The sequence below is a fragment of the Pongo abelii genome, chromosome 3, assembly GCF_028885655.2.
Source record: "Pongo abelii isolate AG06213 chromosome 3, NHGRI_mPonAbe1-v2.0_pri, whole genome shotgun sequence".
Taxonomy (NCBI): Eukaryota; Metazoa; Chordata; class Mammalia; order Primates; family Hominidae; genus Pongo; species Pongo abelii.
The window spans coordinates 130,242,878-130,257,737 of record NC_071988.2 but is presented as its reverse complement, the minus strand read 5'-3'; positions in this window follow the sequence as shown (position 1 = coordinate 130,257,737).

Here is a 14,860-nt window from a genome sequence, read left to right as displayed (position 1 = left end):
CTTTGTTTCACTCCTTTGGGTTTTCTTTCTTTGCTCAACTCCTAAATTTTTGAGTACTCTATAGGCTTGATTTTGATTTCTCTGTTTGTTTTCTGTCTTTATCCTCATTCTAGGCAATCTCATAACCACCAGAATTATGACAATTTCCAAATGTATTTCACTAGCCCCACTAAGATCCAAACTTACATATCCAACCTCCTCCTTAATATGAAATTTGATAGCTAATAATCATTTGAAACCAGAATTCTTGATTCCCCTCTCAAATCTGTTCTTGTCTTTATCATTTCAGTAAATGACATATCTACTTAGTTGTTCAAGCTAAAAACCTAGAAGTCATTCTTGATTCCTTCCTTTCTGTCACCCCTGTGTCCATCCGTCAGCAAGTCTAGTCAGCTCACCCTCCAAAATCAATCTCAAATCTGATTATCTCTTTTATTGTCTGCCTTTACTCTCTTAGTGCAAATAATTGGCTGCAGTAACTATCTAACTGGTCTCCATGCTTCTATGTTTGCCCCCTTACAACCCATCCTCTACATAGCATTCAGGGTGATTTTTTAAGAAAAATGTAACTCAGGGCATGTCTATTCTCTGTCATTTAAATTAAACAAAATTCGACTTCTTCACTTTGTGTGATTTGGTCTCATCACACAAGCTTTATCCATTTGAGATTTTGTTAATTTGTTATCAGGTGCAAAGATAGATCCTTTTATTCTTTAAAGGCAGATATACCTTTTCAAATACATCCTTTTACCTTCAACTAAACCCCAATTTTGCTGGCAAAAGAACACTGCTTTTCCTTTTCAGGAACTGGTTGTGGGCAGGTTTAAGGGACTGATAGGATGACCAGAAGTGTAGTGGAGAACCCCAGTGTCATTGCACAAATGCCAGCCTTCCCCATGTTCATGGCTGAGCCTAATTAAAACTGTAGGGGAATTAAAGTTTTCTTCGGTGCACCAGCCATTTTTTGGGGGGTAATTATTGGGGGGAATGCCATATCACTATCACCTGCCTCTCCTGCACTTATTTTGCAAAGTTTATAGTGCTTTCTTCTAGGCCTCCATAAAAATTTATTCTCATAATTTGTATGTGTGAAATGTGAATCCAAAAGTATCTGAGACAGGTCTCAATCAATTTAGAAAGTTTATTTTGCCAAGGCTAAGGACACACCCAAGAGACAGCCTCAGGAGGTCCTGACAACATGTGCCCAAGGTGGCAGGGTACAGCTTGCTTTTATACATTTTAGGGAGACATAATAATACACCAGTCAATAGATGTAAGATTTACAGTGGTTCAATATAAAAAGGCAGGACAACTTGAAGTGGGGATTTCCAGGTCATAGGTAGATTTAAAAATTTTCTGATTGGCAATTGATTGAAAGAGTTTTTATCAGTAGAAAACAATGTCTGGGTTGTGATAAGTGGTTGTGGAGTCCAAGGTTTTATCATGCAGTTGAAGCCTCCAGGTAGCAAATTTCAAAGAGAATAGATTGCAAATGTTTCTTATCAGACTTAGGGTTTGTGTTGATGTTAAATGCTGGTCAGCTTTTCCTGAATTCCAAAAGGGAGGAGGGTATAATGAGGCATGTCCAATCCGCCATTCCCGTCATGGCCTGAACCAGTCTTTCAGGTTATCTTAGGAGTGCCCTGGCCAAGAGGAGGGAGTCCATTCAGATGGTTGGGGGTGGTCATAGAATTTTATTTTTGGTTTACAGAAATAATCTGTAAAAATGTATTAAAAATAACAAAGCAAACATTTTGCATTTGTTTTTAAAAGATAGTCATGCCTTGTGGCATGTAATACTTGTAATCCCAACACTTAGGGAGGCCAAGCTGGGAGGAACACTTGAGAACAGGAGTTCAAGACCAGCCTGGGCAACATACTGAGATCTCATCTCCAAAAATAACAGAAAAAAAAAAAAAATTAGCCAGGCATAGCAGCATGCGCCTGTAGTCCCACCTCCTCAGGAGGCTGAGGTGGGAAGATCTCTTGAGCCTAGGAGTTTAAGGTTACAGTGAGCTATGATGGCACCACTGCACTCCAGCCTGGATGACAGACAAGAAAGAAAGAACAAAAGAAAGAAAGGATGAACAAAAGAAAGAAGTGGGGAAGGAAGGAAGGAAGGAAAGAAGGAAAGAAGGAAGGAAGGAAGAAAGAAAGGAAGGGAAGGAAGTAGTTCATTTGACAAAGACTCGCTTATTGAGCAAATGTAGTCAGGCTCCTCTGAGCCCTACTTTTGACTAGACTTTATCTTTGGCCCAATCTTTGGCTTGCCAAGTCTAGTTTTAGCATTGGATACTGCTTAGCCAGTTTATAGAGAATCCCACCACCTTTGATATCTAATCAAGCTCTCCTCCCTACCCTTGATGTCTAATCAAGTTGCACTCCCCCAATGTCCTTGATACCTAACCAAGTCCCTCTTTAGTATGTTTCTATCCAATGATTCCCTCATCATGCCCCTTGAATATATATTCCCACTTATTCCTGTTGTATTTATTTATTGATTGATTTTTGAGGTAGGGTCTCACTCTCGTCACTTAGGTTGGTATCCCTGTTGTATTTAGAATTGAGTTCAATCTCTCCTCTATTGAAATAGTCTTGAGTAAAGTCTTCCTTGCCATTTTTAACAAGTGTCTAGTGCAAAATTTCTCTTCAGTGTATTGATTCTAAGCACGTCTTTTTCACTTTTAAATTATCATTAATTTCTCCCCTGATCTCCCACTGTATAAATCTTCTCTTCTCACTATGCTCTGACACATTAATTATTTAAGCAATTTTATTATTATTTTAAAAATCATAGACATCTATCTATTCCTTGATCTCTGTTCTTAGGGCTGCTTCACAGTTGTAATCCTGATATCTCTTTCACATTGCATTTTGGGGATTCTTTTTGCCTTTCTCTTATGTAGGATTCCCCTATTTAGTTCTGCTGTCTTCTTCTTTTTACTTTTTTTAAACAAATTTTTGGGGTGCATGTGAAATTTTGTTACATGTATGTAATGCAAAGTGATCAAGTCGGGGTATTTAGGATGTCCACCACCTGAGTACAACACGTTTTTTTGTTAACTATAGTCACCCTACTCTATCAAACATTGCATTTATCTCTTCTATCTAACTGCATGTTTGTACTCTTTAACCTATTTCTTTTCATTCTTTCTCCTTCCCCCAGTTACCTTTCCCAATCTCCATTATCTCTTTCCACTCTACCTCCAGGTGATCAAATTTTTTAGCTTCCACATGTAAGTAAGTACATACAATATTTATCTTTTTATGCCTGGCTTACTTCACTTAATATAATGACCATTCATGTTGCTGCAAATGACATGATTTCATTCTTTTTTTATGGCCAAATGGTATTCCATTGTGTATATTTACCACATTTTCTTTACCTACTCATCCATTGATGGGTATTTAGGTTTGTTTCATATATTTGCTATTGTGAATAGTGCTGCAATAAAAATGCAAATGCTTTGTATCCCTTTGATCTATTGGTTTCTTTTGGATAGATACTTGGTAGTGGGGCTGCTGGATTGAATTCTGTTTTTAATTTTTTGAGAAATCTCCATATGGTTTTTCATAGTGGCTGCACCAGTTTACATTCCCAGCAACAGAGTACACAAGTTCCTTTTTCTCCACATCCTCACCAACATCCATTATTTTTTTGTCTTTTTAATAATAGCCATTCTGACTGGGATGAGATGATGTCTTATTGTGGTTTTGATTTGCGTTTCTCTGATGGATTCGTGATGTTGAGCATTTGAGCATTTTTTCATATACCTGTTGGCCATTTGTAGGTTGTCTTTTGAGAAATATCTATTCATGCGCTTTCCCCCACTTTTTTTTTTTTTTTTTTGAGACTGAGTCTCGCTCTGTTGCCAGGCTGGAGTGCAGTGGCGAGATCTTGGCTCACTGCAACCTCCGCCTCTCGGGTTCAAGCAATTATCCTGCCTCAGCCTCCCGAGTAGTTGGGACTACAGGCGCACCACCACACCCAGCTAGTTTTTGTATTTTTAGTAGACGGGGTTTCAGCATGTTGGCCAGGATGGTCTCATTCTCTTGACCTCATGATCTGCCTGCCTTGGCCTCCCAAAGTGCTGCGATTACAGGCATGAGCCACTGCGCCCAGCCTCTCCCACTTTTTAATGGAATTATTTGTTGCCTTTTATTCCTGTTGAGTTGTTCGAGTTTCTTGTATATTCTGGATATTAGTCCCCTGTTGGATGAAGTTTGCAAATGTTTTCTCCAATTCAACAGGGTGTGTCTTCACTTTGTTAATTATTTCTTTTTTGTGCAGAAGCTTTTTTTGTTTAATTAAGTCCCATTTGTCTATTTTTATTTCTGTTATCTATGCTTTTGAGGTCTCAGTCATACATTCTTTGCCTAGACCAATGCCCAGGAGAGTTTTCCCTAGCTTTTCTTCTAGTATTTTTATAGTTTTAGAGCTTGTGTTTAAGTCTTTAATCAACTTCAAGTTGATTTTTGTATGTGTTGAGAAATAGGGGTCCAGTTTCCTTCTTCTGGAATGTGGCTATCCTATTTTTCCAGCATCATTTATTTAAGAGATTGTCCTTTCTCCAATATGAGTTCTTGGTGTCTTTGTCAAACATCAGTTGACTGTAAATATGTGGCCTTATTTTTGGGTTCCCTGTTCTGTTCCATTGGTCTATATGCCTATTTTTATACCAGTATGATGCTGTTTGGGGTATTATAGCCTTGCGGTGTATTTTGAAGTCAGGCAATGTGATGCTTCCAGCTTTGTTCATTTTGCTCAGGTTTGCTTTGGCTCTTGGGTTCTTTTTTGATTCCACATGCATTTTAGGACTGTTTTTTCTAGTTCTGTGAAAAATGATGGGATGTTTTCATTAAAATTGCATTGAATCTGTAGATTGCTTTGGTCCATATGGTCATTTTAACAATTTTAATTCTGATTCATAAGCTTGAGATGTTTTTCCATTTGTTGGTATTATCTTCAATTTCTTTCATCAGTGTTTTGTAGTTTTCCTTGTAGAGATCTTTCACCTCTCTGGTTGAATATATTCCTAGGTTTTTATTTCTTTGTTTGTTTTTTGTAGCTATTGTAAATGGGAATGCCTTCTTGATTTCTTTCTTGGCTAGATCATTATTGATGTATAGAAATACCACTGATTTTGGGGCATTGATTTTGCATCCTGCAGCTTTACTGAATTCATTAATCAAATCTAAGAGTTGTGTGTGTGTGTGTGCACGTGTGTGCATGTGTGTGTGTGTGTGTGTGTGTGTATATGTAGTCTAGGTTTTTCTAGGTATATCATATCAATAGCAAAGAGGGACAATTTAACTTCCTCTTTTCCACTTTGGATGCTGTTTATTTTTTTCACTTGTCTGATTGCTCTGGCTAGGACTTCCAGCACTGTGTTGAACAGGAGTGGTGAAAGTGAGCATCCTTGTCACGTTCTAGTTCTTAGAGGAAAGGCCTTCAACTTTTCCACATTCAGTATGTTGCTAGTTGTGGGTTTGTTGTATATGGCCTTTCTTATTTTGTGGTATGTTCCTTCTATACATAGTTTGTTGAGAGGTTTTTTTGTTAATCATGCAGCCATGTTGAATTTTATTAAATGATTTTTCTGCATCTATTGAGATGATTATGTAGTTTTTGTCCTTCATTCTGTTGACATGATATATCATGTTTATTGACTTGCATATGTTGAACCATTCTTATATCCCTGGTATAAATCTCATGTGATCATGGTATATTATCTTTTTGTTTTTTGTTTATTTGTTTGTTTGTTTGAGACAGGATCTCCTTATGTTGCCCAGGCTGGAGTGCAGTGGTGTGATCTTAGCTTATTGCAGCCTCAACCTCCTGGGCTCCAGCAGTCCTCCCACATAAGCCTCCTGAATAGCTGGGACTACAGGTGGATGCCAACACACCTGACTAATTTTTGTATTTTTTGTAGAGATCTCACTATGTTGCCCAGACTGGTCTTGAACTCCTGGGCTCAAGTAATCCCACCACCTTGCCTTGGCCTCTGAAAGTGCTGGGGTTACAGGTGTGATAATCCAATAGCAAATCCAACAGCACATCAAAAAGATAATACACTCTGCCAGGCCCTGGGGTATTATCTTTCTGATGTGCTGTTGAATTTGGTTTGCTAGTATTTTGTTGAAGATTTTTATGTCTATGTTCATCGAGATATTGGCCTGTAGTTTTCCTTTTTGTTGTCTACTTGTGGTTTTGATATTAGGGTGATGCTGACCTCATAGATGAGTTAGGAAGAATTCCCTCCTCTCTGATTTTTTGAAATAACTTCAAGAAGATTGATATTAGTGCTTTGTACATGTGGTAGAATTCAGCTGTAAATCTATCTGGTCCTGGGCTTTTTGTTGTTGTTGTCTTACTCATTCAATCTTACTACCTGTTATTGGTTTGTTCAGGTGTTCTGTTTCTTCATGATTCAATCTGAGTAGGTTGCATGTTTTCAGGAATTTATTTGTATCTTATAGGTTTTCCAGTTTGTCAGTGTATAATTGTTCATCGTAGTCTCTGATGATCTTTTGTATTTCTGTGATGTCAGTCGTAATGTTTCCTTTTTCATTTCTGTTTTTATTTGGATCTTCTTTCTTCTTGGTTAGTCTAGCTAGTGGTTTATCAGTATTGTTTATCTTATTGAAGAACCAACGTTTCATTGTGTTGATCTTTAGTATTTTTTTAAGTCTCTATTTCGTTTAGTTCTGTTCCAATCTTTATTATTTCTTTTCTTCTGCTAATTTTTGATTTAATTTGTTCTTGGCTTTCTAACTCCTCAAGGTGCATTATTAGAATGCTCATTTGTAATTTTTCTACCTTTTTGGTGCAGACATTTATTCCTATAAACTTCCCACTTAGCACTGCTTTTGCTGTATTCCACAGGTTTTGGTATGTTTGATATTTATGTTTCATTTGTTTCAAGAAATTTTTTGATTTCTGTTTTAATTTCCTCATTGGCTCAATGGTCATTCAAAAACATGTTGTTTAATGTCCTTGTATTTGTCTAGTTTTGAGAGTTTCTCATGATATTGATTTTTAGCTTTATTCTATTGTGATCTGAGAAAATACTTGATATGAACTTGATTTTTAAAAATTTTCTGAGACTTGTTTTGTGGCCTTACGTATAGTCTGTCTTGGAGAATGTTCCACGTGCTAATGAGCAGAATGTGTATTCGGCAGTTGTTGGATAGAATGTTCTGTAAATGACTGAATAAATCCTACTTTAAATTCAATTTTTTGTGTCAATTTTCTGTCTAGATAAGCTGTGTAATGCTGAGAGTGGGGTGTTGGGAAATCCCCCACTATTCCTATCCTACAGTCTATCTCTTTAGATATAGGAATATTTGCTTTATGAATCTGGGTGTTCCAGCCTTGGGTGCATATATGTTTAGAATTGTTGTATTCTCTTGCTGGATTGACTTTCATTAATATATAATTATCATCTTTGTCCTTTCTTTTTTTTTTAACTGTTCTTGATTTAAAATCTGTTTTATCGGATATAGCTACTCCTACTCACTTTCGGTTTCCATTTGCATGGAATGTCTTTTTTCATCCCTTTGCTTTCAGTCTATATGTCTTTACTAGTAAGATGAATTCCTCAAAAGCAACATATAGCTGAATCATTTAAAAAATATCAATTCAGCCATTCTGTATCTTTCAATTGGATAATTTGATCCATTTACATTCAAGGTTACTATTGCTATGTGAGGTTTTGTTCCTGTCATATTGCTAATTGTTTTCTGATTTTCAATATATTCTTTGTTAATTATTTTTTCTGTTAATTATTATTCTGTTATTTTTGGTCATTGTGGTTTGGTGGGTTTCTGTCATGGTACCATTTGAGTCCTTTCCTCCATTGTGTGATTTCTTTACCAGTGAGATTTACAGTTTGATGTGTATTCGTGATGGCAAATGACATTCTTTTGCTTCCAGGTTTAGGATGGCCTTGAGCATTTATTGTAGAGTTGGTCTAGTGGTAATGAATTCCCTCAGCATTTGCTTGTCTAGGAAAGACTTTATTTCGTCTTCATTTACAAAGGATAATTCTGCTGGATCTAATATTCTTGGCTAGCAGGTATTTTTTGTTTTTTTAGCACTTTGAATGTATCATCCCATTCTCTTCTGGCCTTTAAAGTTTCTGGTGAGAAATCCACTGTTGGTCTGATGGAATTTCCTTTATAGCCAACTAGATACGTTTGCTGTTTTTAGGATTTGCTCTTTATCCTTGACATTAGACAGTCTGACTATAGTGTGCTGTGGAGAAGAATTTTTTGTATTGTGTCATCTGGGATTGCTGAATTTCCTTTATCTGAATGTCTAAACCTTTTTCTAGACTTGGGGAGTTGTCATCTATTATTTTGTTAAATAGATTTTCTAATTCTTTCATTTTTTATTTGCCCTTGGGGATATCAATAATTTGTAGATTTGGTCTCTTTACGTGTCCCAAACATCACAAAGGCTTTTCTCATTATTTTTATTTTCTTTATTTTTATCTGACTGAATTATTTCAAAAGACCCATGTTCAATTTCTGATATTCTTTCTTCTGCTCAATCTAGTCAGTTGATGAAGTTTTTAAATGTATTTTGTATTTCATTCAATGAATTATTCACTTCCAGAATTTCTGTTTGGTTCTTTTAAAAAATGTCTATGTCTTTAGTAAATTTCTGATTCATATTCTGAACTGTTTATCTGACTTCTCCAAGAATTCTCTTGTATCTCACTGAGCTTCTTTAAAATCAGTACTTTGAATTCTTTATCTGGAATTTTATACATTCATTTATTTTTGAGATGTCATTCTGTCGCCCAGGCCAGGGTGCAGTGGTGTGATCTCAGCTCACTGCAACCTCTACTTCCCGGATTCAAGCAATTCTTCCTGCCTCAGCCTAACAAGCAGCTGGGATTACAGGCACCTGCCACCATGCCCAGTAATTTTTAAAAAATTTTTAGTAGAGATGGGGTTTCACAATGTTGGCCAGGCTGGTCTCAAACTTCTGGCCTCAAGCGATCCACTGGCCTTGGCCTCCCAAAGTGTTGGGATTACAGGCATGAGCCCTGAGCCCAGCTTATAAATTTCTTTTTGATTGGGATATGTTGCAGGAGAATAATTATGTTCCTTACGAGGTTTCATATTTCCTTGCTTTTTTATGTTGATATTTGTGTATCTGGTGTAACTGTTGCTTCTTCCAATTTTTTGAAATTGCTTTCTTAGGGAAGGACTTTCTCCTGAAGGTGTATATAATGTTGTTGGTTGGGTAGGGCACTTTGGCTTTTCTTTTGGGAGCATGCAGTATTGTAATTTCTGTATGACTTCTTTGGCTATAAACAGTATCAGTGGTATCTGTGATTTACTCAGTGGCTTATGATGTGGTTATTATTTGAGACTGTGGTGAAGTTTTGCTGGGGAGTAGGATGCCATGGGCCAGTCACCAGGTCTCAATGGTGGCAGTGGTGAGCTTAGCATGCCTGTTCTTTGGCTTCAAAGCAGCTTGTGCTGGCACCAGTGTTATTGGGTCCAGGAGGGTTGATCCTTGCCTCTAGGTGGCTTGGGTGGGTGCTGGTAGTGCCAATGGGGGGGCGTTGCTGGGTATGTGGGCAAGTTCTTGGGCCCTTGGAAGCTGGTGTGATATGGGTGATGGCAGTGGCGGTGATGGAGCATCCCCATTGGAACCCACACTGTGGCCTATGAGAAAGCCCAAACTAAACATGTGAAAGGCTATGTGGAAAGAGAGAAATGCCCAGCAACCCCCAAGCTGTTCAACTCACCCATCTGAGATGATAGACATTGAGAAATTCATAGAGACAATCTGTCTCCTCTGTGCTCCATCCAAATTCTTGGAATCAAAAGATATAGTTGCTACAAGTCACTAAGTTTTAAGATCTTTTTCATGAAGCCACATAAAACTGTAACATATAGGAAATAATTTGAGACCTTGAATGTCTTGAAATGTCTTCTATTTGTCACTTATTTAATAGTTTGGATGGATATAGAATTCTTGATTATTAGATTTTTTCTTCAGAACGTTGAAGGTATTGTTCTGTCGTCTTCCAGTCATTAGACACCTCAGTGGCATACAAAAAGGCACTTATTACTTCAGAGATTCTGAGGGTTTTCTGAGCTATGTGACAGAAAATGAGGCAGAGATCAAGTATATATTTCTTATTATAATATCACATTCTAGTTCCTCCATCTACATCCTAGTTTTCAAAATTGTGTTGTTCTACCCTTCTACTACTATCATTCTCTTGTAGATTAATTCCTTCTTAAACCATCTACTATAATATTAATAGGATTAGGGAAAACAGTGGTTGTAATTGTGTGTGCAGGTAACCTATATTTCTGTTTTATATGCTGTATTATTTAGAATTATTTGTTTCACATTGTCTCCCCTATGAAATTGTAAACTCCATGATTAGGGACCATTCTCTTTTTCACTACTGTATCCTCATCTCCTAGCACAGTGCCTGGCATATAGTCCTTATTTAATAAACATCTCTTAAGTAAATGAACAAAGAAATGCCCAAGGCAGGAGGCAGGAAAGGTGACAGGGACACACACATCAAAATAAAACATTATAATATCCCTCATCATTTTGTCTAGACCAGTGGTTCTTAAGGGAGGGTGTCTTTACCACCCAGAAGACATTGGTGATGCCTGAGGATATTTTTGATTACCAAAATTAGAAGGTGGGACAGTTTGCTATTGACATCTAGTGAGCAGTGTCCAGGGATTCTGCTAAACATCTTACAATGCAGAGCACAGCTCCCTGCAACAAGGAATTATACACTCTAAATGTCAGTAGCGCTGAGGCTGAGAAACCCTGGTCTAAACCAAGCTCTAATATATAGCTAATATTTATAATTTGGTATTTCTTAAATATGTGGCCCATTTTCAAACTACCACAAGCATGGGTCAAAACTTCTATCTTTATGCCTTTTTTGGTGTATGGGCTCGGTGGAGACGTACTAGGTTTGAATATCCTATGGCTCACCCCTTTATAGCAGTTGATTTTACATATTCCCCACCTTTTTTTTGAAAGCTAGGATTAGTGGATAAGGAAAAGAGTAGGAAAGAAATCCACAGAGTCCCTATTTAATTCATTAATTTTCTTCCTACCTTCAGTTGTAAGTAGATTTAATGATGTCTTACATTGTTTCTCAGCTGTTCCCCTATCTTCTCAGAGAAAAGTGCCTACCAGGCTGTTCACAATAACCAAACAGGGTAATCATAGCACTCTAAGACTAGAAGGGGCCTCGTTTTAAGATAAAGTAATTATGCCTCATGTAGCTAGCTCAATAGAGAACTAGAATAAAAATTTGGGTTTGTACTATAAGGTAGCTGTATTCTGTTGTAGCATGTTCTTCCAATTAAAAACAACAGCAGCCACAAAACTCTGTTGACTACACAAATCTATCTTCAACAACACAGTGAATAAAATGCTCACCCTATTTTACTTTCATAAAAAGTGAAATCACCTGGGGCGACCATTCCATGTTATCCAACCATACCAAATGCTACACCACAGACAGTTGATTATGACCTTGCAGACAAAGCATGGATTTGTAGTTGTACGTTGTGACATGCAGCACATTTGGGAGTCTTGCGTAAGCTATGTTTTGATGACAGCTATGTTTGCAGAATGAATTCATTCAGGCTAAACTCAGCGGTTAGTCATGGTTGGTTATTTAATGCTTTACCACTCCCGAACTCCACCTCTCTCTTCCAAATTCATCATTTAAGTCCAGACAAAGTTGGCACAAAAAGGAAGTTGTGCCTTCTCCTCTGCAGTTCTTGTTCCACTAATGACTTGCTATAAATTCAAAGCTAACCATTTTGCTTTTGTTACTCTCTCTCTAGAAGCTGGATAATAATATGGCTTCCTTCCTCATTTTCTTCTCCCAGAGTTTTTTTTTTTTTTTTTAACATGAAGTGGAGTGCAGTGGCACGATCTGAGCTCACTGCAACCTCTGCCTCCTGGGTTCAAGTGATTCTCCTGCCTCAGCCTCCCGAGTAGCTGGGATTACAGGCGTGTGCCACCACACCTGGAAAATTTTTTTGTATTTTTAGTAGATACGGGGTTTTGCCATATTGGCCAGGCTGGTCTCGAATTTCTGACCTTAGGTGATCTGCCTGCCTCAGTCTCCCAAAGTGCTGGGATTACAGACATGAGCCACTGCACCTGGCCTTCTCCCAGAATTTCCGAAAGCCCGTAACACAAAGGTTCTTTGACATCTTCAGATAAATGAAAGCCCTGAACCAAATCCATGGAGTCTCTGACTGCTTCTCCCTTCATAGCTCTGTATCATGAGAGTTCAGTCATTCCTTTCTTTTCTCACCTTGCCTAAAGGTGTCCTCTTCCTCCAGGCTCTGCAGTACTTCTCTAAGCCTGAATATTTAACCACACTTCTGGGCTGGGTTTTTTAACAGAAGTCACTCAACCTTCTCATTGGGCCACAGACTGGAGTGGATAATCTGCCATCATCTGTGACCACGGAATAGCTTTAAGCTCCTTTCATTGCCAAGAGGGAGCCTGGATACTGGCTGTTTTTCTCTCAATCCCCCACTGAGCACTTCCTCCTTCCTCATTTATGTTCATTTTCTTGTATCATTTATGTACATTACTTTTCTCCACTAAATGTAGTTCCTTGAGAACAGGACCCTATCCACAGAATCGCCATGACAGCCAACTCTATGGTTTGTCCCTAATGGATTTAATTAGTATTTGTGCTAGAGTGATAGGGAAAGTTATAGCAGATGTGCTCTATGCCCTGGTCCTTATTTCCCTTTTTACCTTATTTATCTGGTGACTTCCTATTTATGTAGCTAGATCAGGGGGCATTCATTTCTTTAGGGGTTTTCAATGATGGGATCAGAAAGGAAAAAATGCAAATTCTTGCAAACTAAGTTTAACATCAACATTTTTGTCCTAAATATTAAGATGGGAAAAATTTTTAAGGATAAACAAATAAGTAGAATCATTTTTTCTCCTTCCTCCCCACTTTCCCTACCAGGTCAAGATCCCAGCAACTAAAGATAAAGAGTGTGGGAGGACCAAAACAGTTTAAGAAATTAGTCTGGCCAGGAGCAGTGGCTCATGCCTGTTATCCCAGCATTTTGGGAGGCCAAAACAAGAGGCTCACTTGAGGCCAGGAGTTCAAGACCAGCCTGGGTAACATAGTGAGACCTTGTTTTGACAAAATTTTTTTTTTTTCAGTTAGCCAGGCATGATGGTGTGAGCCTGTAGTCTCAGATCTTCAGGAGGCTGAGTGGGGAGGATTGCTTGAGCCCAGGAGTCTGAGGTTACAGTGAGCTATGATTGCACCACTGCACTCTAGCCTGGGCAACAAGGTGAGACTCTGTTTGTAAAATGAAAAAGAAAAGAAAGACATTAGTTTGTCTGTGGACCTTGTCTCCTGCCCCAACCCCCAGAGAGCTTAAGGATATCCCTGATCTGAGTTCACCTGGTCTTTCTGATCTCTTCTGGAACTCATCTATGACTTAGAGAAAGAGGGTAGAGATAGCATTGAGGGTGGAAGGAGCACAGTGAGTGCCTGTGACAGTTCAAGGTTCTTTGGGGAGCCCAGAGGACTATAGATGACTGGTCTTCTGGTTCTGTAAGAAAGTCCAAGAAAATAGAGATAGAAGGAGAGGTGAAAAAGGAGAGAGAGTGGGGGAGAGGAGAAGATGAAAGGGGAAAGAGAGAGAGAGAGAGAGAGAGAGAACCCACTACCCAGCAAACACGTAGAAGGAAAAGGGGAAAGAAATAGAGAAAAAGGAGAGAGAGGAAAAGGAAAAAGGGAGAGAAAGAAATGGATTACCTTCTCTACCTGGCTTGAGTTGAGATTTTCTACAAACCAGGAAAGGGTCATCCGAGAGATATGTAGTAAGTAGATCAAAACTGTTTCATAGACCTGAAACAATTGGTTGTCAGCAATATCATATCATTTAACCTAATATCACAGGCAAGGCTACATGGTAACTTTCAGAAGCAGTAGGCACTTCCTCCTTAGAAAAAAAGTAAAAAGTATGTTTTATGACCAGGTTAGAATAAAGGTGAATATATTAACATTGCATATTAAAACATGTTCTTTGACCTAAAACTTAATTTTTTCCTTCTGATTTCTAAAGAAATAAAAATCTGTCCATGGCCCTAAACACATTGTGAGTCTCTAGTCGCTGTGCCCTTTGTGCCTGCTGGGGATATTGGCCCTGGCAACAGGATGAACATGGACCACTGCAGCCTGGAATTCTGCCACTGAGAGATTCTCCGGGAGCATGACTTTCTTTTCTTTCCTGGTTCCGTGGATTCTCTCCTTCTCCTCAGGTATGGTGTGCTAGTCCCTCTTGCATTTCTATAAAGAAATACCTGAGGCTGGGTAATTCATAAAGAAAAGGGGTTTAATTCACTCACAGTTCTACAGGCTGTATAGGAAGCATAGCGGCAACATTGGCTCGGCTTCTGATGAGTGCCTCAGGAAGCTCACAATCATGGTGGAAGGTGAAAAGGGAAGCCAGCATATCACATGGTGAGAGCAGGAGCAAGGGAGAGAAGGGGGAGGTCCTAGACTTTTTTTTTTTTTTTTGAGACAGGGTCCCACTCTGTCACCCAGGCTGCAGTGCAGTGGTGCAATCATGGTTCACTGCAGCCTCAACCTCCTGGGCCCAAGCAATCCTCCCGCCTCAGCCTCCCAAGTAGCTGGGACCACAGGTGGGTGCCACCATGCTCAACTAATTTCTTTTTTTGTTTTTTGTAGAGACAGGATCTCACTATGTTGCCCAGGCTGGTCTTGAACTCTTGGACTCAAGTGATCCTCCTGCCTTGGCCTCCCAAAGTGCTGGAGTTACAGGTGTGAGCCAT